Below are 22,080 nucleotides of genomic sequence, written 5' to 3'. Positions count from 1 at the left end.
ACGTGAAGAAATGACCTGTGGGACGAGTCATTGACGAGGAGTCATGAACTAAAGGAAAACCGTTGCATGCTGAAATGATAAGCAGAGGTCAAGATGAGTCTGGGGAGGGACAGGAAGTGTTCTGATAAGAGACGCTCTCTCTTAGGATACTCTTTCCATCTGTGCTGATGGCCCTGATTTTTTTTTTTTTCTGTCAGAGTTTTAAAAAAATATTGTATAAATAAAAAGAATAAGAAAATAGCACTTCTCTGACTCACACGTTGGGCAGAGCACAGACTCTTGTGATCATCAGGAAAGACTTCACAAAAGTGTTGATGTTTGTGCAGGATCTCAGGGTATGAGGATAAGTCGCCATGCAAAGAAGAGGTGCCGGTGGGGGTGGGTGGGTTGGTGGTGAGGGGTGGGGGCTTCCCAGACAGACAGAGGAGCACATGCAAAAGCACAGTGTTATTTCAGGGATAAACTCTTTACTTCTGCAGCAGGGTGAAAAGCCTTTAAAGGCAATGCTGATCTTGTAGACCCGATCTGCATTACTGAGAAACAGTGTTATAAAATGAAGGCGTGCGGGGTTGGGGTGGGGTGGGGGGGGGACGTTTTTGGTTTTAATTAATGCACAAATACCCCACCGATAACCTGAAAGAACACGAGGAGCCTATAGAGGGAGGAGTTAATTGCTGGACGCATTCGCCAAAGCACAAATCTGGAAACCCCACCCTCAGCCAGATCTGGAGAAATCAAAGGGCTGAATGTGGTATAAATTCTTCTGCCCTGATTGCATAAGGAGATCTGCCAACATTTTTTCTCTGATATATTCCTTTCTGCATCAAGGACTGAACCGGGTTCTGAAAAACCCGATGGTGAACTGAGATAGGCAGCTCTGAATCACCGACCGCCACGATCTAGGAAAATGAACTCCCCACTGCTCGCCCCGAAGAAGCACCCTCGCTTGTGGCCCCCTGACATCGGGCATCAGGATCTGGCCGGGATCCTGTCACAGAGCGACTCCCCTTTTTTGGCAGAAGAATGTACAGGATGCCAGTAAAGTTCACCCTGGGTCATCTAAGTCTCTTTAAATGCGCGATGATTCATTGCTGGGGTGGGGGAGAGAGAGGACAGGGAGGGGGAAGGAAGTGCGGAGCGGAGAGGCGGAGCGATGTAATTATGAAATTGACTGCAGGGAAAAAAAAGCGAGCTCTGGGAGTATGGGGTCACATGTTCTTACTATTGGTATTTCAGCTACAACTTTTCGACGGGGGAGGAGGGGGGAGGGGGAGGGGCTGGGAACCAGATCGCGGAAGGTGATTGGCTTTCGGAGGGGATGCGGGCACCAGAGCCTGACATATTTATTAGCCTCCCAACGCGTGGATGTCTCCTCCTTTCTGACAAAGAGAGAAAAGCTCTCGGGTGACAGTACTGTTAGGATAAAAATCTGGCTGCAGTGGTATGAGGGCACCATTTGTCTTCTTCTACTTGATGTACTCGCACTCGGGCTGACAGGGTCTTCCATTCCGTGCGTTCGTTTTGTACTTAAAAAGGGATTGTTGGTAATTTACAGTTTAAGTCGGAGTGCTCTTATTCTGCTCTGTCAGAAAGCATCTGTGGCAGGAGCTTTTGTTTCCTGTCTATGCCGCAGACCCCCGGCAAATCGGCATCTTCAGGCGTCAGTCTAGAGAGCTTCCCCAAGTCTGCCAGCAGGGAAACTTGCAAGGGGCCTGGCAGAAAAGGGTTCTTTCTGCAGATAACAGACAGCCCTCCCTGAAAGCCAGCTTTCTCCGTGAACTCTAGTTACGTAGGTCAAAAAGCGAAGTTTGCCAATGCATTTTTTCCCTGACCCTGCCTTTTTGGGGGTAAATTTGATGAATTCCTCATAAAATAATTGTCTTAATTCCACCCCCCCCCCCCCCCCCCACCACCACTTTATTTGGGTTAGCTTCTCCTGGCCCATGTTGACTCAAGAAAAATAAAGTAAGTGAGAGAGCTTAAAACGGTGTATTTTAATGTCATACGCTGGAAAAACAAAGAACTCCCATAGCAATCTGATGTTTATTTTTTTAGCCTGTTGTTGCTCCCATCTTCTTTTGAAGGCATCCCAAGCTCAAGACGTACAACCCATCAACTGCCACTACAAGTTCAAACAACGGTGGCTTTGGGCTTTGATTTTAATTTGGAAAATGTATTTCTTTTGAGGAAACAAAATGCCAAGTTGTTAATGAAATGCTTTTAATAGATGCCCCAATGCTCCCAGCCAATAGCAAGCAAAGTTCAACTCGCTCATCCTAAGCCTAAAAAGGTCCCTTCTCTTTTCATGTTATGAGGGCTCTGTTCTGCAGATGGTGAAGACCATATATTCTGATCCTTCCTAGGTCACAGCATTACTTTTGATCTTGGTCACAGTTGTATTGATGAACATCTATCTGGGTCTTGCTTGCAAACTAGATAATGATGGCTAAAAATCATCTCATTTCCTTTTGACATGCCCTGTTGTGCTGAATGTTTCTTAAAACACGGATTTCCTTTTGATGGCCTTGACTTGTTTTCTAGTTAAGTGGCAATTATATAATTTTCATTATGAGTGCTCGTCAGTCACTAGAAGGTATCCACCCCCAGACCGTTTAGCTACAGGCAGCAATGGCAGCTGTAACTCTAGAAGGCTGTACTTTCTAAAACAGAGCGTTAAGTTTTCTAGCAGCTTCCCCAGGGTGGGAAAGGACTGGAGATCCTCCCAAAAAAGACCTAGTTAGAGATGTGTTTTGCAGGCCCATGCTAGATCTGCCAGTGAGATTTCGGCTCACTCCCAGAGGTCAATTTCACCAGGGAGAAGGCCCATGTTGTATTAGATAGTGCAAGGGGGAAACCTCTGGAAGGTAGAAAATAATTAAGCGATCTACCACACTCCTACAGAGAGCCATGCCAGGATCCTGAAGTCTCCAACTGTGGATTCTTAGAACTGATTCCTGTACCTTTCAGCCCCCCTAGCTCTACCAGTGTTGTCCACTTGAAATATAATATGCGGCCCTTCCATATGCATAATTTATAAAATTTTATAGTAACCACAGTAAGGCGTAAAAGGAAATATGCAAAATTAATGTTAACAATCAATTTTATGTAATCTAACATATGCAGGATAGTTTCAACATTTAATCAATACAAAAGGATTGAGGAATACATATGTGTATATATGTATGTATGCATATGTGTGTATGTACATGTTCATACTAAGTCTTTGAAACCCGAGGTATATTTCATACTTACAACACTCATGCGCTTGAACTAACCACAGTTCAAGTTCCAAATAGCCATGCTGGAGAGTGCAGACCTATCCTAAAGCACTTGTTTTGATTTCAAATCATAGATGGAATCTTATTGAAAATTGCCTAATGTGTATGCTGTTAAATTATGAAGTGTTGGTAGACTACAGTAACTTTAATTGCACTCTTGACTATCGGTGATGTCATTTAGATTGGCCAAAAGCCAGTCTTGCTACAGTTTGGTGGAGGGTCAAATAAAGATGATTCAGGATCATTAAGAGTCTCTGCTCTGCACAGGACCCGGTGACTGTAGTTTGGGTGTGGTGAGCTTGACCTCAGACTCTATTGTGTGAGCAATGTGCCCATTTGTTTTCGGTTTCTTTTACTTTTCTGGCCTCCGCAGCTTCATTTGGGAGTGCAATTTAAGAAAGATATATTTGTTTTGCCAGGACACTCTGATTGGCTCGGATTTTCAAATGACATATGTAGGGTAACACCCTCCCTGTAATAGCATGGTTAAAGGTCTGTCAGTGTTTCCGTTAAAAATTCAAACTTTCCAGGATTTATTACACAGCCATAACGAATGGCTCCAGGCAGAAACTTGGCAAATCCTTCTGGAACGTAGGAGGAAATCTTTTTTTTTTTTTTGACAATTTTTAAAAGGGGGAAAAAATAAACAAGTGTTTACCACTTCCATTTATTCATGTGATTCTTTTGATAGGAAAGGCATTCAGAGAAAAGACACAGCCTATCTTTATGTTTTGTTTGTTTTACAAACTTGAGATATTAATATGAGCTTGCAAGTCAAATTTTGCCAAAAAGGTCTATAATTGTCCTCCTACCGGACAAGTTTTCAAGGATTCTAGTATTGGATTCTCAGGTTCCTACGTCTGATGAACATACCGATTGGGGAGGTGCTGAGTCAGTTGATGATGAGTCTTTACTCTTCATCCTGGCAAACATGGACAGTTTCAAAAGATACAATTTGTTTTGGTGGGAATTCCTTGCAGACAGAGAGTTCCTACTCATCTAGATTCTCAGGGTCTAGTTATTGTAGAGGTACAGTACACGACTATGGGAGAATGAATGATAAATACATAAAAAGCATCTTGAGAATTAATACACAGTCTCTGTTCCTATTTAAATATTCTCTTATTAAATATTCGCTATCTAGTAACTTGGGAAAATCTTTGAAACGGTAAACAGCATGCTGCTTGATCTTTCATGTCTATGCCTTCCCCTATCTGTGAACACCTTGGTGGGTTATTATAGCAATTAAACGACCCAATGCTACGAAGGCACAAGCCAGTTCCAAAACTTTTTTGAGGCTTGCCTCTCTCTTGTCTCTTCTAACCTCTTGGGAGTATCTATCCAGAAGTCTCTGAAAAATGTGAAATGCTGTGAAGATATCATTCAAACGCAAATGCTCACCACTGCAAATGTTAAGGATCACCCCCCCCCCATTACTGGAAAAGTGAAACATGGTGAGAAAGTGCACATTCTCTCCTCAACATATTTGAGTCCAAATCAACCTGATTTATCTGATGTTGTGCTGGGCTGATGGATCCCAAAGCTTTTGAGATATGTAGGAGATAGGGGCACCTGAGTGGCTCAGTGGGTTAAGCCTCTGCCTTTGTCATAATCTCAGGGTTCTGGGATTGAGCCCAGCATTGGGCTCTCTGCTCAGTGGGGAGTGCGCTTCCTCCTCTCTCTCTGCCTGCCTCTCTGCCTACTTGTGATCTCTCTCTATCAAATAGATAAATAAAATCTTAAAAAAAAAAAAGATGTATAGGAGTACTCTTAGAGTGACCTTTTTCGGTATTCTATTATTTTTGCCTCAGTTTACTGAGAAGTAATTGGCATACATCACTGTGTAAGTTCAAGGCGGACAGTGTGTTGGTTTGATTCGCATCTGTTGTGAAATGGTTGTTTTCTTTTTTTTCCACTGGAGAAAAGCGAAGGGGTCTTTTCTGAGTATGACTTTTGAAGTCCACTTTAAAAAAAAAATGAAGTCTAGAACTGTAAATAATTTGTCTATATTCTACTTAACATCCAATCTGTTCACTTATTTCGTTGTTATAACCCTGTAAGCTGTTTGTGCTTGCTTATTTTTGCTTATTTGTTTTGAACTATGTAAGAAAGAGGCTACTTTCAGTGAAAACATAGACTACGATTTAAAATCCTTCATGATTCGGAGGGCTTGTATGCTTGTTTTATTAAGCACTCTTGTGCTCCCTCTGCTGCCGTGAAGAAAACCTTCACATTCAAGACCCCACGACATTCCTCAGAGTCCACTTGGCAACGATGAAGCTGATTTCCACATGAAATCAGGGCTCTCGTCTGAAATACAGTACTATTGGACCAAAACATAAAATGTAATCGTGTTTCCTTAAAAAGTGCAAATTACTTAAAGGCGGAGGGAATAAAAAAAGGAATAAACAGAAGAATTAAGTTCTACATCTGTCGGCAAATGCACCTAGACAGCCCTGTATTACAGACAGCATTCTTGGTACCTTAGCGTGATCGGAAATCACCGGAGGTGCTGGCTAAAAGGCGGTTTGCAATTCCGTAGGTCTGGGATGGATCTCTTATTCTGAATTTCTAAAAAGCTCCCAGCTGCTCTGAAGATAAGGCTTTTAGCAGCAAGATGTAATACATAATGATAAGATATCATATATACTCGATAGCCCACTTTAAGCCCTCAAAAGTAGATACTATCAAAACAATGAATTAGATGTAAGGGATAAAAAATGATTTTCCATGGCATTTGAGCAACACAGAACACAGACTAGGAGTAGAGCTAGGCAGGCCTTATCTCTCGATTTCTTTTTATTTTTAAGTTTGACTTATGCTTGTATGAATACAATATCAGATTTATGAATAGGACTGTAGTACTACATATTTGCCTACTGGCTTCTCGAAAGCCCTGCCCTTTCACTGAGTTTCTGTCTGCACAAGAGAGCCTTGTTTTTAAAGAATGAGTGTCAGTTATTTGCACGTTTAATATTTTGCCACCTGAAAATAAAACATTTCAGTACTAAAGGCAATGGAACAGATCAGGAGAATACCGCTATGCAGGAAGGAATAGTTCCAGACTTTAACAGCACTTTCTGGCTTTAATCTTAATAACTAAGAAAGTAAATGACACATTTCTTATTAATTGTTTTTACTGTTTGGGTAATATACATACTTGGCGTCCTTAAGGGAACATTTAAATTAATTGACTCACTCTAATCTGAATTATGTGTTTTAATTTGTTTAAGGTTGTTAAAATAACTTAAACTGCCTGTGTCAGTGTAATAATTAAAATATTAGCTGTTTTTGGCTGAAAAAAAATCTCTCAATGTAAAAATGTCTAAAAATAGAGTGGAGGTGGATTGGGCAGTCTGCAGAAGTAAAAAACAACTCAGTTAAGCCAAACACATGGCAACCAATATTTTCTGTTACAAAGATATTTTAGATGGAGTTAGTTTTTAAGAAAGCTTTCCGAAACTGAAATGAATAGCAGAAGGTCTGTTTATTCGCAGGGCAGTACTAACAATGCCCGCAGCACAAAGCACACGTCTTTTCAGTGTCCAACCCACTGCTTCTGATCCTTTCGGGAGCCAGCCCAGTCTGCCAAGCCGGGGGAGGAGTCAGTACCCGGTTCTGTTCTGAGATATTAGCCTTCACCTTGATAATGCTTGTCAACAACAAAACGCCAGGAAGAGCCTTTTCAGGAAACTGATTTCAACTGTCCACTAGAGGCTGTAATGAGACCAACAATGTCACTTTAGACCAACCTGGGGCTTTAAACTGTAGCAATCATTGCGTTTTAAATGGGAGGGGGAAAAAAAAGTTGTAGAACCCAGTAAGAGTGAACAGTAGTAGTTTTCTTTTCTTCTTTTTTTTAATAGCCGTGTATATGTGCATGGTATTTTAAAATGTGAGAAAAAAAATGATTTCCGGGGCTCTCCACCTTCCTAGTTGTTAGTATGCTTATTTTTATTTCTGTAGCACGTTGGCTCTACGATACAGTTGTTTAAAAGCTGACACATTTCTCTTGGTGATTCTGTATCCTGCTTCAGTTGGTGACTAACCGTTAGGTCATAAGGAAACTCAGCCAAAGGTTTCTCCAGCACAGCTTACAGTCAATAGTGGTGGCTTCCAGGGAGAAACTTGGGTGGAAAGATCATGTTTCTAGACACTTGGTTCTAAGCACCTGAAAGAGGTCAAATGCTGCCCCGACACCTACTGGTCTTCCAGAATTATCTGCAGCAAGGAGCTCCGCTGCACTGAGCTCCCTTCAGCATGGAGGTGCCTTCGCTTTTTTCCAGGCGCCACACCTGTTGGCAAGGGGCACCCCTGCACGGAAGATTCCTTCCCACCGAGAGCTCACACCTGGCGGTGGTACACGCGGAGCCGGCGGGGTGGTGGGCCGCTGAGAACCGCGCTTCACAATTGAGCGCAGAGGAAGTTCCTCCGCGTGGATTCACGAGAACTGCCATCTGATGCTCGGTTTGCTTTCTGTATCTCCTGCACTGGTTACCTCATTTCCGATTAAATTAATGATCCCGAATTAGCTGCGAGAGGAGTGCGCGGGTCGTCTTCCCAGGCTGGGGCCGGGGACTTCAGCACTCAAAGCGGATTTGCAGACCTGCAGAAAGCGAAAGGGGAGGTGGGGGCAGGGAGCACACCCGCTTTCAGAGGCAGGAAAGGTGACGGTGCACATGCAGTCGCGGGGACCCTTCAAACTTTCCTGAGTTGCACGCACAGGCAGTCCGCGCAGCCCCGCGGTCCTGGTTCCGGAACGAAACCGTTTGGGGGTTAACGTGCACGACGATCCGAGTCAGCCCTCTTAGACGATTCTCGGCGCGCCCGGGACGAAGGGCACGTCGGGATCACACTTGACCCTCCCCCCCTTCCCGGGGTGGGTATTTCGCCGGCTACAAGCTGAAGCCCGACACCCCTCCGAGAGTCCTCCAGAGCGCCCTGAGTTGCACCCCGCTGTCGCTCTGTCCCCTCCAACTAGGTGCAGGGACCCGGGGAGGCGCGCGAGGACCGACCGGTCACCGCTAAAATTACCTCATCGCTCCAGCTCCCCGCCCCTTTCCCAAACCTGGAAGAAGCGTCCCCTTCGGCCGGAGTCGCACCCCCCGCCCCCTGCTCCCGAGCCAGTGTCGGGCCACGCGCCGCCTCCCCGGGGGCCGCCGGGCCCGGGCAGCGCGCAGCCAAGGGTTAAGGGCGCCGGCCGCCCGGCCGCCTCGCGGTGCGCTCGCGGTGCTCCGAGCCGCTCGCCCCGCCGCCCGCCAGAGGGTGCCCCCCCACCCCCAAGTCGGATCCTTAAGCTGCGGCGGCGGCAGCCAACTGCTCCATATTTGGCTTCTATTACACATTTACATACTGGAGCGAGCGAGCGAGCGAGCGCGAGAGAGCGCGAGGGAGGGCGGGCGGGCGGGCGGAGGGAGGAGGGAGGGGAGGGGAGCAGGGGGGGTAGGAGGAGGAGGACGAGGAGGAGGAGGAGGAGGACGAGGAGGAGGAGGAGGAGGAGGACGAGGAGGAGGAGGAGGAGAGAGCAGAGTATACCGCAGACATCATTTCTACTACAGTGGCGGAGCCGTACAGGACCTGTTTCACTGCAGGGGGATCCAAAACAAGCCCCGCGGAGCAGCCGCCAGAGCTACAGCAGCCGCAAGACACTGTTTCTCTCCCTCTGCCCCCCCTTCCCCACGCAACCCCAGATCCATTTACACTTTACAGTAAGTGGCTATTTTTTTTTCTCCTCTGATTCTCTCTTCCCCCTCCCCCATCCCCTTCGCCCCTTATTTAGATTAAAATTTGCCCCTGCCCCCGCTCTCCAGAGAGGGGCAAAAGCAACAACCAGCAAACAAACCCCAAACCCCAGTCGCCGGCACAGAAAACAGCTGGAAGAGGAGCGAAGGAAATCGACGCGTCGTGTTGTGTTGTGTGTGTGTGTGTATGTATGTGTGTGTGTGTGTGTGTACATACAACCTTCTCCCGCTCCAGCCTCCCGGGCCGACACCCCCGCTCGGGGCGCAGGGACTGACGGCAGGGGGCTGCCGGGCCGGTGGGCGCCCGCCAGGCGAGGGGGCGCGCCCGGGCTGGGGGTGCGGGCGCGGGCGCGGGCGGGGAGAGCGGCGGCGGCGCCCCGCTCCGGCGGCTGCCGGTCCGGCCGCGAGTGCGGAGAGCCGCGTCCCCCTCCCTCGAGGTGGCGTAGGGGTAGCGGCGGCGGCGGCGGCAGCGGCCGGGGGTCGCGCGCTGCCTTCTCCTGCCGCCGCCCCCTCCTCAGCCCTCTCCCCACGGAGGGCGGCGGAGCGAGTGGGTCTGGAGGAGGGCCGGGCTTCCCCGCGGGGTGGCCGCCCGGCCTCCGAGCCCGGGGCGGGGGTCTCCCCGCGGAGGCCGGCCTCGCCGGGTGCGCGGCTGCGGGCCGGGACTTTGCGCGCGGCCGGGCGCCGGGCGGTGGGAGCGCGGGGGGCGCGGAGGGGTGGGCGCGGGGGGGAGCCGACGCGCGGGTGCCGGCGGCGCGGCTGGAGCGGCGGCGGCGGCCCTGCTGTCGCCGCCGCCGCCACTGCCGCCCTGTTGGTGCGGCCGCTTCCTGATCATGTGCAGCCGCCGCCGCCCGGAGCCGGCAGCCCGCGAGCGCCCCAGCCCGGGCCGGCGCCCCCCGCCAGCGGCCGCGGCAGGAGCGGAGGAGCGGCGGCGGGCGCTGCCCTGCCGGCGCGGGGAGTGAGCGGCTGCGCGGCTGCTGGGAGGGTGAATGAAGCCAGGAGGAGGGGAAGGAGGAGGCGGCGGCGGCGGAGGAGGCGCTGCGGGGACTGGGATGCGCCCTGGAGCCCCGCGGCTCGTTCACTCTGGGCCGGGCCGGAGACTCCGCCACTCCCGCGGCCGCCGCCGCCGCCGCCTCCTACGTGGTTCCAGCGCTGCGAGCAGGCCGGTCCCGCAGGGGGCAGGGAAGGGGCCGGCCGGGCGGAGCGAGAGGTGAGGCGGCGGCGGAGCGCGGCGTGAGTGTGAGTGAGTGCGTGCGCGTGTGAGTGCTTGTGTGTGAGTGTGTGTGTGTGTGTGTGTGTGTGCGCGCGGGGGGGGGGGTGCGGCGAGGGCCGTCGCGCTGGGGAGCGGCCCCTCGGTGGCCACTTGGCTGACTCTGCGGCGCCCCGACCCCTCCCCAGCCCCCCGCCCTCGGGCCGCCTTCCTAAACTCCGGGGTTTGTGCTTTCATTTTATTTCCGACCACGTAGGGGGCTGACTGGAAGCGGTGGAACAATTCAGGTTTTCTGGGGAGATTGAGCAAGGACCTTAGTGGGGGGTGGAAGTAGGGTGGTGGTGAAGATCTTGCCAGAAAACAACAACAACCCAAAAAAAAAAAAAAATCAGTTTCCAAGGACCGTGGGGTTCGGTTCAACCCTGTGGCTGTTCTGTTTTGTTTTGCTTTCCTAGTATATAATACTGCAGATAAGAGGGTAATATAAATACTTCGGGAGATTGGGAAATTGCTGAAGAGTAGTAAGGGCAAAAAAAAAAAAAAAAAAAAGCCAGTCGGAAGCTGGTTATATAATGCGCGATGTGGCTAACGAGAACGGCAAGCTATTTTTATTTTGTTTACCGTATGCTGTGCAGTAGGGACTCCTCCAAACTGGTTCTGTCCCCGAAGAGATTCTTAGCTTCCCTGCGAGATCCACAGGATACAATTAGTAAAATTGGAAGACCCTAGTACACCCACAGAATAAAAACTACCGCCTTAGAGTGGCCTGCTCCCTGCACACCCCTTCGTGCATGCAGGGAAATGTGTATATGCAAATAAGCTCTCCCTTGGCAATCTAGTAGTCCTATCTCAATGACATTTGTGTTTTGTAATGCAGGCTGTTCTTAATATCTAAACATTGTGGGTACGTATTGCACAGAGCAGTGGGTAGTTACTTGATGGTTATTTTTAGGCATAGCTAGTTACTTTTCCAACCCTGTTAGGGAAGCCACTTCTCTTTGGGTTTCTCAGGAGTCCTGCAGTTCCTAGAAGCCCCCCCCCCCACCTTAGCCCACCCTGGGGGTTATTTGTAGCGGGGTACTTGGGTTTTTTTTGGTTTGGTTTGGTTTTGGTTTTTTGTTTGTTTGTTTGTTTGGTGGAATGAAGCCTAACCACCAATCCCGCACATGAACTCCTGAAAAGGGGTTGCATCCTCACAGCTAAAGCTGTGGCATTTAATCTCCTCTGACTGTCCTATGACTGTGTGCGCCTCAGTCAATATTTTAGAAGGTCCGCAGACAAATGGGCTTGGGGGCTGCCTTCTGGGTACAGCTGAGGGCAAAGGGCTCCCCGGAGCCTCCTGGCCACCCATGTTTCTCTTCCTACAGATCCGTGTCAGGGGTGTAGGTTTTCCCTGCACTTACTCTGCGGATCACTCCTGTAATTAGATCAGGCTGCCATGGCAACAGACAGTGTGCCTCGTCCATGCAGGTGGGTTTGTCTTGTGCCTGGACCACTCCAAGTGTTTCACGCATGGTGTTTGTGCCGTGCCAGCCGGAGGGCACACTTCACTCCCTCAGTTGTGGCGTCTTTCAGTCATTTGGCCGGGAGTCACCGGATGAGACCTCGAAGCCACTCAACTTTTGTAAAGGAGACCCACAAGCTGGTCTTGCTGGGTGCGGTATGTGAGCGCCTCTCCCACACCGTGAAAGGGGCCTGGCAGGCCTGCTGATGGTGATTGTGAACAGACAAACAAGTATTTGGTACTTGTTAGAAACCTTTCAGAGCTTACTCAAGCCACATTGCTTTTGCAGTCTGGTGCCTTTGGCCTTGTGGGTACTTAACCCCTTCGAGGGGGAGAGCACCCGTCCCTTAGAACCTATGGTGTCTGTGGCCAAGGACTGGGATTCTAAAGGGTTGACTCGGTGGAAGTTGTTTATTTAGGAATGATGTCTCCGTTGTCACATTTCACAACTTCACCGTGACAGGAGCCGCTCTAATACCAAAAAATGGGACTGACTGGAGGGGCCCTTCTGAAATGGGTATGTGTTTAATTTGGACTTCTTGGACATCCTTAGTCTTTACATCTGTAAGTTGTACAGATTGGTTCTTCTCTCAGGTGAGTGATGACAGAGGCCTAGAGCTTGGGGACTGACGTTGGGTGATGCTTTTACACAGGAAGCAACTTGCACTGTGATATATAATTTAATGAGCATTCAATAATTTAGAGAACAGCCACTCTCCCTTTGCATTAGGGCACCCCCTCATTAGGTTCACCAGGCAACGAAAAATAATAATCTTGTTGCCGAAAAATAAAAAGGAAAGAAAAGTAAGTAGCTTTGGTGGCTGAAGCTTTTGGGGCACAGGCGAGCCACCTGGGGTGGGGAGGTATTTTTAATAATTTTCATATAGGAAAGAGAAAGTGATTGAGAATAATGATGTCTTGATTTGGTCGTGATCCTGCCAGAGTGTTTCAGTTTTATAGCCCCATAGCTAAATTGGTAAATCCTTTTTTTTTTTCCCCCCTGGAGCTAGGATTTGTTCCCCACGGGGGGTTTACAACTTTCTACCATTTAGTGAGTTTATGTGGTTGGTAACTTGATTGTGGCCTGTTCAGATCAAGTGCTTCTGTGGTTAAAACAAGCTATCCCCCCCATGTAAATAGATGGGAAGCAAGGATATGGAGTAAAGCACAGAAGTTTAAGTTTTACACACTTTGGTCCTGGATTATATCTTGCAATATGCAGAAAATCTCTTGCACTAAAACGTGAATGTGTATTTTTGAATGCAAAAATAAGTATGAAAATGTACTTGATGGGGGACTGTGAAAGTCAGTATTTTCCTCTCTAGATTTCGTTTTAAGAGGGTTTGGTTCACAGAAGTGATACTTTGTGGGGAATATTATAACTAGGCTCCAGGGCCTCTGAATTGTCTTTTAGTCTTAGAGATGCAAGAAAAACTCTTAGCCGTCAGATTCTATGTCAAGTGCCTGTCAAAGGCCTTACATTTCATTGTCTGTGAGTCCTGGGAAAGGCCAGCCCTAAGAGATTATTAAAACATTAGTAAACACATTTCTATGACTCCTGTGTTTGTTGTCATTACAGAGTTTAAGGACTCACATTCCTTTTGTGTAATATGCCTTTATTTATTTTTTCCATTGTGAAACGTCAAGAGGAGTTTACTTGTGCACTTACCTTGAGTGACAGTTTCTGATGACTAACACTTCGTATCAGCAGCTCATCTTGTTTCCTATTAGAAGTTAGTTGATAAACATTTTTTATTAAAAGCCTAAAAATTAGTGTAGGAGTGAATGTTAATTCTTCCAAATATAGCTGTGAGCAGCTAACCCATAGTTTCGACTCTGAAAACTGAAATAGTTGCATATTCACGTGACAGGTAGGAGACAGAGTGGACACCGTTTTCAGGGTGGACATCAATAGTTTGGTTTCCATTGCTTTTTGTTTTCAGCGTTTATTCAGTAATTTGAAAGATTGGCTTCTGTGAGAGCTTTAGACATGGGATGGGCTTAACTGCTTCAAAGAACAGATTTAGTTCCGGTCATACTTCAAAGGTTATCAGAAGCAAGCCCTCCTTATTTTGTAAAAGCATCGAGAATAATACATTGCAGAAATCTCAGTAGAGAGAATCATTTCTGTCCCAGGGTGTTCCATACAGGACTGCCCATTTTTAAGAATGAATCTTACAGTCCTCAATTATGCTGTTCAAATGTTGGTTTCATTGAATTCAGTTTAATAAAAGATTCACTCAACATGTCTTTAAGGGATGATATAATAATGAGCATACGGAATGCTGTTTTAGAGAATATTTTTAAATGTTGGCTGAAAGCGTTGTAATTGGATCAAGGTTCTGAAAAAATATATATACATGCTTAAAATTTAGGAGCGATAAAAAGATTTAGGTAGATCATCTCTATTTGTGGAGACAGTTTTAAAAATCTTTTTTCCTGTTTCATAATTTATGTATTTTTGTCTTTATCAGTGTAGTAATATATTTTGTAATCCTTATACATAGGAACTTTCGGGCTAGCATGCTATAAATGTTTGTAATGCGTGTTACCCTCCTGAATGTAATGAAACCTGTTTAGAATTATTACAGACAAAAAAGCGACAAGCACTGTGTTCTCCTTGATATGGGTGATGTTAGCAGAAACGTTTCATTGATTTTTCTATAACTTTTAATGCGTACCATTTGTGGAGTAATGAAAATTCAGTGGTAATTGTCATAATGTAAGCAAAAATGGTATCCCACCTGAAAATGACTTTTCAGAAAATTCACTGGAGTGTAATCAGAATTTGAGACTTAAGGGGGCAGAGGTTGCCCTAATTATGCTGTTTTGATTCAGGCTCAGAGGAACTCCTTATTCCACTTAGGGGTTCTTCAGCACGACACATTTTGAGGGAGTTATTTAGCAGAAGTTTTTAGTGATAATCGTCTTAGCTGCTAACCTATAAGCAATTTATCTCCTAACATGCGAAGAAAATGTATTCTTCTGTCACTGTGTATGGCAAATTGTCTTTTATTGCACCCTTAGATTTGACCTACCCTCTCTGAATTATCTATATTATTTACTGTATTTATTCATCTATTATTTTCTCCTTACCACCCCATTAGTATTATTTAGGCCGTCTATCTTGATAATCTTCCTCTATAAATGGAATTGCATTATGTAGTTCTGCTATGCTTTTAAAATATTAAGTCTTCTGTGTTTAGTGCATATGTTGTAGGAAATGTTCTATAGGCTAGTATTGGTTGTTTTTGTTGTTGTTGTTATTTCGTTTTTTTGTTTTGTTTTGTTTTAGTAATTTGTCTGTATGTTCTTGAAATGAATCCTCTCTGCCTTGCTTCTGTTCTTGTGTTTCTTCCCTCTGATGGAACAGCAAGTTACGTGAACTCTCTTAATTCCTGTAACTGGTGTAGCAACACAAATACTTTTGAAATAAGTAGGCATGCCAGTGTGAGAGTAAATTAATATTTTACAGCATTCGCATCATGCTTGACTGTCCTGTGCACTTCAGCAGAGTAGGAGGAGACTGTAATTTGGACTCTATAAAACCTTATCTGTGAGGAGATATGCAAATAGGACTGTGTGCACACACACATACACCAGCAAACACTCCACTGTTAGCTCATAAAACAAGTGCCGCCCGCCAGTCCACGGTACCCGCACCTTGTTCAGAAATGATTATCCCGTATGTTGATGCTGTGTGCGAAGTTACTAGTAGAAACAAGGAAACAGTGACTGCGGAAAGGCAGATAGAATTCCGTGAGCCTCTCTTTAACTTGGCCACCACTGACTTTTGTAACTCACCGAGCTTCTGCAAGGAGAGAGCCTCAGTGCAGTCTTCCCAGAGCGTCCAAGACGTTGTAGTCTAGGACAGCTTCCCCGTGTTCTCTGGAATCACAGATTACATGTGGAGAAGCCAGCAATTCGAAAACTTCCTTCTTTTGCCTATCAGTCCCCGGCATGTAGTAGATGCTTAAGGAAATACTTGCCGAACGAATTCCCGAGAAGTAAGGAGGCTTTGGCTACTGTTCGTTACTTTGAAAAGTGTTGGAAAGCTATCGAAATTATTTTCCTTTCCAGCTGGGCTGTGCTCTTAAAAATAGTGAGTGTATATGGTTGAAAATAATCATGACTACGGAGATGTGTTGCCATGTACCCAGGGATAATTGGCTCACTTACCTGTTTACAGATTATTCACATTGGAGATCGTGTTCATAACTCCAGAATAGTTTCTTTCTGACATCCAGCATAATCCTGGGCCTCCTCCTTCCTACGGTTACCTGGCGTGGGCTTAGGAAACCCAAACTAAATTTAAAATCAGCCCAAACAAATATACACACCAGCTCCAGTAATCAAAGACGGAAAATCTGCCTAGCAATGACTAGTTGGGGGGTTAGTTTATAACTGTGCTTTCTGATTCGTTCTGTCTCATGTGGGCAGTGGGGAATGACCAGTATCTAAAAATATTATTTTAATAGGGCTGAGAACTCTGCTAGCAGATCAAGTCTTCAACTTCTTCCATTTCTGTGCATAGGTCTTTACCTCACAAAAACTACTACAAGCACCAAGCTCCCTGATGGAAAGGTATATGGAAGATTCATTCATTCTCCTTTCGTCCGCTCGCACATTCACTCATTCATTATACAGTGGATGATTTTTTCCTCAACCGTTTGCAAGGCATTGTGGCACAATGAACATGAAATAGACATGCATTCAAAGAAGCAATAGTGGCAAGTCCAGTGAACATGTGCATACTTTCACAGTTTATTCTGCATTTGATACATTTTTCTCTCCCATTCGACTGCTATGCTAATAGCTGTGCTTTTTTTCTTTTCTTTCTTTCTTTCTTTTTTTTTTTTTTGGTGATTGTTCCTGAAGTTGCATGTTGATAGTAATACATGACATGTGAAAATTAGACTTTGGCTCAATTCCTATTCAATCCATGCCCATTTCACCTGATCTCCCTGTGATTACCAGCATGTGTTTATCAGATGATCGGTTAGAATCATCAGGGAAAAGAAGGACAGTCCCTGGCTCAAATAGGGAGGCCGAGCTCTTCCTTTGATTGAAGGGAGGACCTTTTTTGTGGTGGTCTCCCTCTGAGCCCTGTGGACTTGAACCAGGCCTGCCTTCTGAGCTGGCTGGTATCTGTAATTCTCATAAGACAAAATGCACAATTTGATGTCCTTCAAGTTTCGATTTCCGTATCCTTAAGGTTGGGGTTCTTTTTGGAAGCTGTTTGTCCTGGTTTTCATTTTGGATTTCTTCTTCTCCCCCTCCCTCAACCCCCTCCACCGCCTTGACCCCTGCAGGAGCCCCAAGCAGCAAGTCTCCAGGGTGGTCTGTTCAAGCCTGGGATTCCTGTGTCATCCTCGCAAAACTGTCCCCTCCCCCACGGCCACTCCAGGGAAGTGCGTCACGTATCAGGTGAGACTTTGGCTATGCTTGTCTGGTTTCCATCCGAGGATCCAGCCTGACCCGGAAAATCACCTCGTGCCCACGCTTTTGCGTGGCGTGAGTGGACCGTTCGCTGCCACTGCCTTTGCAGACTGCATTCTGAGGGAGATTGAGAAATTGCCAAGAGCACTTAAAAAAAAACCAAAAAACAAAAAAACTTGGCTTGAAGTGTCTCTCTTTTTGACTTAATTGAGAAGAAAGTGGTTCATGAAGAAGTCTGTGTTTGACCTGGTGACGATTGGTGTTTGCTTGTTAGACTTGAGCCTGACCGTCTTCGTGGTCCCCTTCTCCTTAATGTGATGAGACCGTTTTGTTGCCAAACTGTGACTGTAAGTGACAGTTTTCGTGTCTTAGGTTTCCGTCGTAGCGTGCTTCAAGTGTAGGGAGACAGAGGCCTGTTTGTTCAGTGGCAACTGGTCTTTGTCGAATCTTGAATTTCTTGGTGTCTGTTTGGATTTTACAACTTCCTGATTGCCTCATGTACAGTAAATTTTTCTGGCCTGGAGAGTTTCGTAGACGGAGAGTATATGCGGTGTTGATGACTCATGGCTCTGTACTGAGAGAGGGCAAGAGGATCCTGCCTGCATGAAATCAGGAGACATGGAAGTTAAAAGTTGGGGCGAGAGGGCTTGGGAGCACGGGTGTAGGCAGCCAAAGGGGATTGTGAAATAGATCCCCTCTTGCTATTTACTTTGGGAGCAGTCCTGCGGGGACCTGTGGAAATGGACTCCTTCAGAGGTTCCCAAGCTTGGCTGAGCAACAGAATCACCTGGAAAGCTTAAAAAGAGAGAGGAAGAGGGAGAGAGAGAGAGAGAGAGAGAGAGAGAGAAAGACAGAGAAAGGACTTGCAGCTCCACCTCCTGAATCAAAATGAACCTTTAATGATCTCTTACAATTGCAATTCTGCAATACTGGAATTGTACTATTGTACAAGGGTTTGGAAACTGCCGGATTGGGTGGTCTCTGGGCAGCTCTTCCCAAGTCATGTTCTGTTTCCTTGCTTGGCGAGACACACAGTCTGCTGTTATCACACCTCACGTATAAAATTCTCGGTGTGCAACTCATTTGTTGCAGGGTGGCTGTTTGCTTTACCGGAATGTTCCATCGAAAAACAATTTACCAGCTTTCTTTAAATAAAGGGCTCCCCTTGTATACCTAAGATGGAGTTCGTAAGTGAACGTCTTATTCCCACGGCATCTGAGCTACGAGCATGGGGCTCCGGAAGCAGCCTGTCTGCTTTTAGCCCCTGCAGCTGTCAGCATGTCCTGGGGAGTCCTGTTAGCTTTCTGTGCCTCCGTTTCTTGATGAGTAAGGTGGAGATAAGATTCGAACTTTCTTTGAGGGCTGCTGTGAGAATGGCGTGAAATAGTGTGTGTTTATGGAGAAGGAGAGTACCAGCATATGGTTTGTGATCTGGGAACATAGGTTATCTTTGTGCTCGTGTAATTTAACCTTTTGACAGGTTGATTACCACGTTCTTGCTCTGTGACGGTGGCTCCTGGACCAGACATGACTGGGAGCCAGCAAATACACCTGTACCTTGGTCTTTGGACCGGCCCTATAGACATTTGCAGCTGTGCAAAACAAATGAGCCTTTTATTTATTTTTCTGAATGCTGCGTGAGTCTATCTCTCTTGCTGCGATAGGGTACATACGTAATGTTTTTCTCTGGTTGCGAGGTGGGAACCGAGAAGTTTGGAGCACAAATGAAGTTATTTGTGGCCTGAGTAAAAAGAAACAAAAACCAGAGTGACTCAAGCTCAAATTTAATGATTCAGGAAGGGTAGCCGGCAGAGTCCTGCTTGGGGGGTGGGAGGGCAGGAAGGAATCCTGAACATCATATCCTTGAGAAATATGGACCTGAGTCCTTGACATTTTATGGCCAATGGGTCAGGGAGGTGTCATTTAAAAGGAAATAGAATAACCCCACGGTTACATGTCAAGGTGAGCTTCTTAAGGTCTGCAAATGTCAGCTGACTGGCCAGGGGCGAGACGCCTCCCCACCACTGCTTTGTCTCCTAGGGGTTTGACCATTTCATAGGCTGGGCAGAAAATCCTCACATTGAATTTTTTGGGGCACTTGTTTCATTGCATATGTGGTGAATACACATGCACCCCCTCCCCACCTGTGGTGTTTAAAAGAGAATTTCATTGTGAAAACACAAGCAACGAAAGATCCTATCTTTTGGCCAATAGGTGCAGCCTACTGAGAAGACACTAAGGTTTTTATAGTATATTGGGCAAGTCTGAGTGTCTTATGAATACGTATTGTATTACTGGCAAAGTAGTGCCGAGTCACCTTGAATTCTAAGCTGCTGACATTTTCTGTGACTGCATTTAAAGGAAGCGTATGAGCATTATCTAAACATTTTGCAGAAAGAATGGCCTCCTTAGCGCGCTCACAATTGATGGTTAAACGTGAGCAGGGAAATAGTATTGTTCGTGCTGTACTCTGTTAGTTTCATTAAGGTGGTTTTTTTTTCTTTTTTAATTAAAACGTAGATTGCAAGTATTTCTGGTTCTACTTATTTCATAAACACGGTAGGGCTCTAGCAAAGTTTCGACCTAACTTGCTCCCAGGCACCATCTATGTAAAGAAATGATTCATTCATTTATTCACTGTGTCTTTTTTGAACTACTACATGGTGCTGTGGGAATGCCAGTGAGTAAGAGCTTCCAGAAGGAGCTTGCATTCTCCGCGGTCAGGTAGGGGAAAGAAGAAATGCCCGGAAAGAACTAATACAAAGCAGAATGGGGCGCGTTGTCCTTCCTGGGGTAAATTCTGACACCAAAGGAATTCGGAATGACGCTGAGTGGGATGGTGAGGAAAGGCTCGGAGGAGGAGGGATCATCTGAGTTCAGCTCTGAAGGCTGGTTAGCATTTCTGTGGGAAGAGATGGATGGAGCCGGGCAGGCCGTGTAAGTGGCTGGGACGCAACCAGCGAACGTGAGATGTAACCCACGAGGCCATTTTGGCCGGAGCACAGGTGCCGGTGGGCACCGGAGTTGTAGATGGGGTGGGAGATACAGTTGCTGAGAGGTCGGGTCTGGAGATAAATTTGGAGGAGTCACTGCCTTAAAAGGGGTCTTTGCAGTTGAGCTGTGGGTTTGCCCAAAGTTTGCCAGACGCGGCGGGGGGGGGGGGGCGGGGGCGGGGAATGACTGTATTTCAGGGCTGACATCAGTGGGCGTGGAGTACCTGGAGGGAAGGTGAGCAGCCGCGGAGAGGAGCTGGGACATTGGCACGGCGCAGCCTTTGTGTGCTTGGTCTGGGGAGACCGAGGGCCAGGGGAGGCTGGTGCCAGGCTGAAAAGGGTGGCTGGGCGGGTGAGCGGGTCTTCTCCCTGGAAGCTCAGCGCCAAACTGCAGCTCAATGAAATCACGTTGAAACCTTTCTTCCTTTAAGACCTTGAAAGAAAGAAAGAAAGAAAGAAAGAAAGAAAGAAAGAAAGAAAGAAAGAAAGAAAGAAAGAAAGAAAGAAAGAAAGAAAGAAAGAAAGAAAAGAAAGAAACCTGAGCTAATTTTAGCTACATCTAATATGTGTGTGTATGAAAATGAATGCCGCTTTTGAGATTCAGTGTGCGCGGTATCTCTTTCCATTTCAACAAATGATCCCTCGATTTTCCTCTCAACAGTTTTATTAAGATTTTCAGTGAGGCCCTGTACCTGTTAACAACAGTTCCAGCGTTTGCTTTGATCTTTTCCACCGTCGATTTTTTCATCTCCCGTGATGGGCGTAAATCACCTTGTGCCGTCCACTTGACTCTGGGGCAGTTGTTCATTTCGGGCCATTTGTTTTCTGTCCTTGGATAGAACGCATGAATATGGGCGTGTTTTGTAACTTTAAAGGCTTTCCTGGAGGCTTTTCATGGAATCTTTTGAATGTGACATACATACAACTCACACATGCGAGGCGTGCCTTTCTGGGCAATTTGGCTTCTTGTTTATACTTTATTAGTGAGCCTTGACTCTAGGATGAAAAGAGGCTGAGACACACGGCTCAAAGTGAAGGGGAAGGCTGAAAATTACCTGGTTGCACGTCTCTTGGTGGGCAGTCTGCTTTAGTATATAAGTAGAGAAAATTGGCAGATTATTGAAGATTTTTTTTTTTTCTTTTTTGGACCCGGGTTATTCAGAGGGCTTGCTTTTATTCCCCAAACTAGCTCGGAATGAGGCAGAGACTTCCCCACCTTCCATGAAAGACGAGAAGGTGAGGACAGGAGCCAGAAGGATGGAGAAAACACCTCCAGGGGCAAATCATTCTGTCTGCACATATTTACCGTGCATCTTCTGGTGAGAGGCATCGGGCTAGCTAGACCCTAACGGATTTATAGAGCCTGTCCGTCGTTCACACTCACTGTATATTAACTCATTTAATCCTTACTGCAGTCCTTGGAGGTAGGCACTCTCAGTACCCACTCGGCAGATGAAGGAAACTGAGGCACAGAGAGGAAAAGTAACCTGCCCCAGGTTGATCAGCGGTTCAGTGGGGGGAAGTCCTGCTTGGCTCCCATCCTGGAGCCAGGCGTTGTCTCTCCAGCCCAGAGCCCTGTCCGTGAGAAGCTTACAGTTGAGTGGAGAAGGCAGGGTGTGTCTGGGAGTCATGTTTAAAGCGTCACGGTAGACATGCAGCATCCTCGGGGAGGTCCAGATCGGGGAGGGGCTCATGGATGCTGGCCTTCCGTCTGGGTGCTCAGCCGTCTGCTCGGAGTTGCACACAGGCTGTCCTTGAGGTGTCCTCACTCTTCCTCATGGTGCCCTGAGATTTCAATAATTATTAATTGAAGAAAGTGATGACAGTGGCAGTATGCTTATCGGTGTTCCCCAGGATTGGCTTCAGTTGGGCTCCAAACGCCATTGGGCATCAAGAGTCCCAGGGAGACGATGAACTT

At 46.7% G+C, this 22,080-nt stretch overlaps 1 protein-coding gene across 4 annotated transcripts in view; it reads left to right on the top strand.

Moving 5' to 3' along the window:
• The first annotated feature begins 9,799 nt into the window (after positions 1 to 9,799).
• ATXN1 (ataxin 1) overlaps positions 9,800 to 22,080 on the top strand; it is a 401,941-nt gene continuing 389,660 nt past the window's right edge. Inside the window, exons 1-3 of one of the 4 annotated variants that reach the window (XM_045085052.1) lie at positions 9,800 to 10,226; positions 16,265 to 16,314; positions 17,043 to 17,157. The gene's annotated coding sequence lies outside the window, so the exon portion shown is untranslated. Of the gene's footprint in view, positions 10,227 to 10,289; positions 11,697 to 16,264; positions 16,315 to 17,042; positions 17,158 to 22,080 lie in introns of those variants that run through there. The other 3 variants (XM_045085053.1, XM_045085051.1, XM_045085054.1) reach the window with 3 other exon arrangements.

The sequence above is a fragment of the Mustela putorius genome, unplaced genomic scaffold (genome assembly GCF_011764305.1).
Source record: "Mustela putorius furo isolate JIRA1106 unplaced genomic scaffold, ASM1176430v1.1 tig00000831_pilon_pilon_pilon, whole genome shotgun sequence".
NCBI classification, from domain to species: domain Eukaryota; kingdom Metazoa; phylum Chordata; class Mammalia; order Carnivora; family Mustelidae; genus Mustela; species Mustela putorius.
Note: the sequence above shows the minus strand (reverse complement) of the source record. Positions and strands in the feature narration are given on the sequence as shown.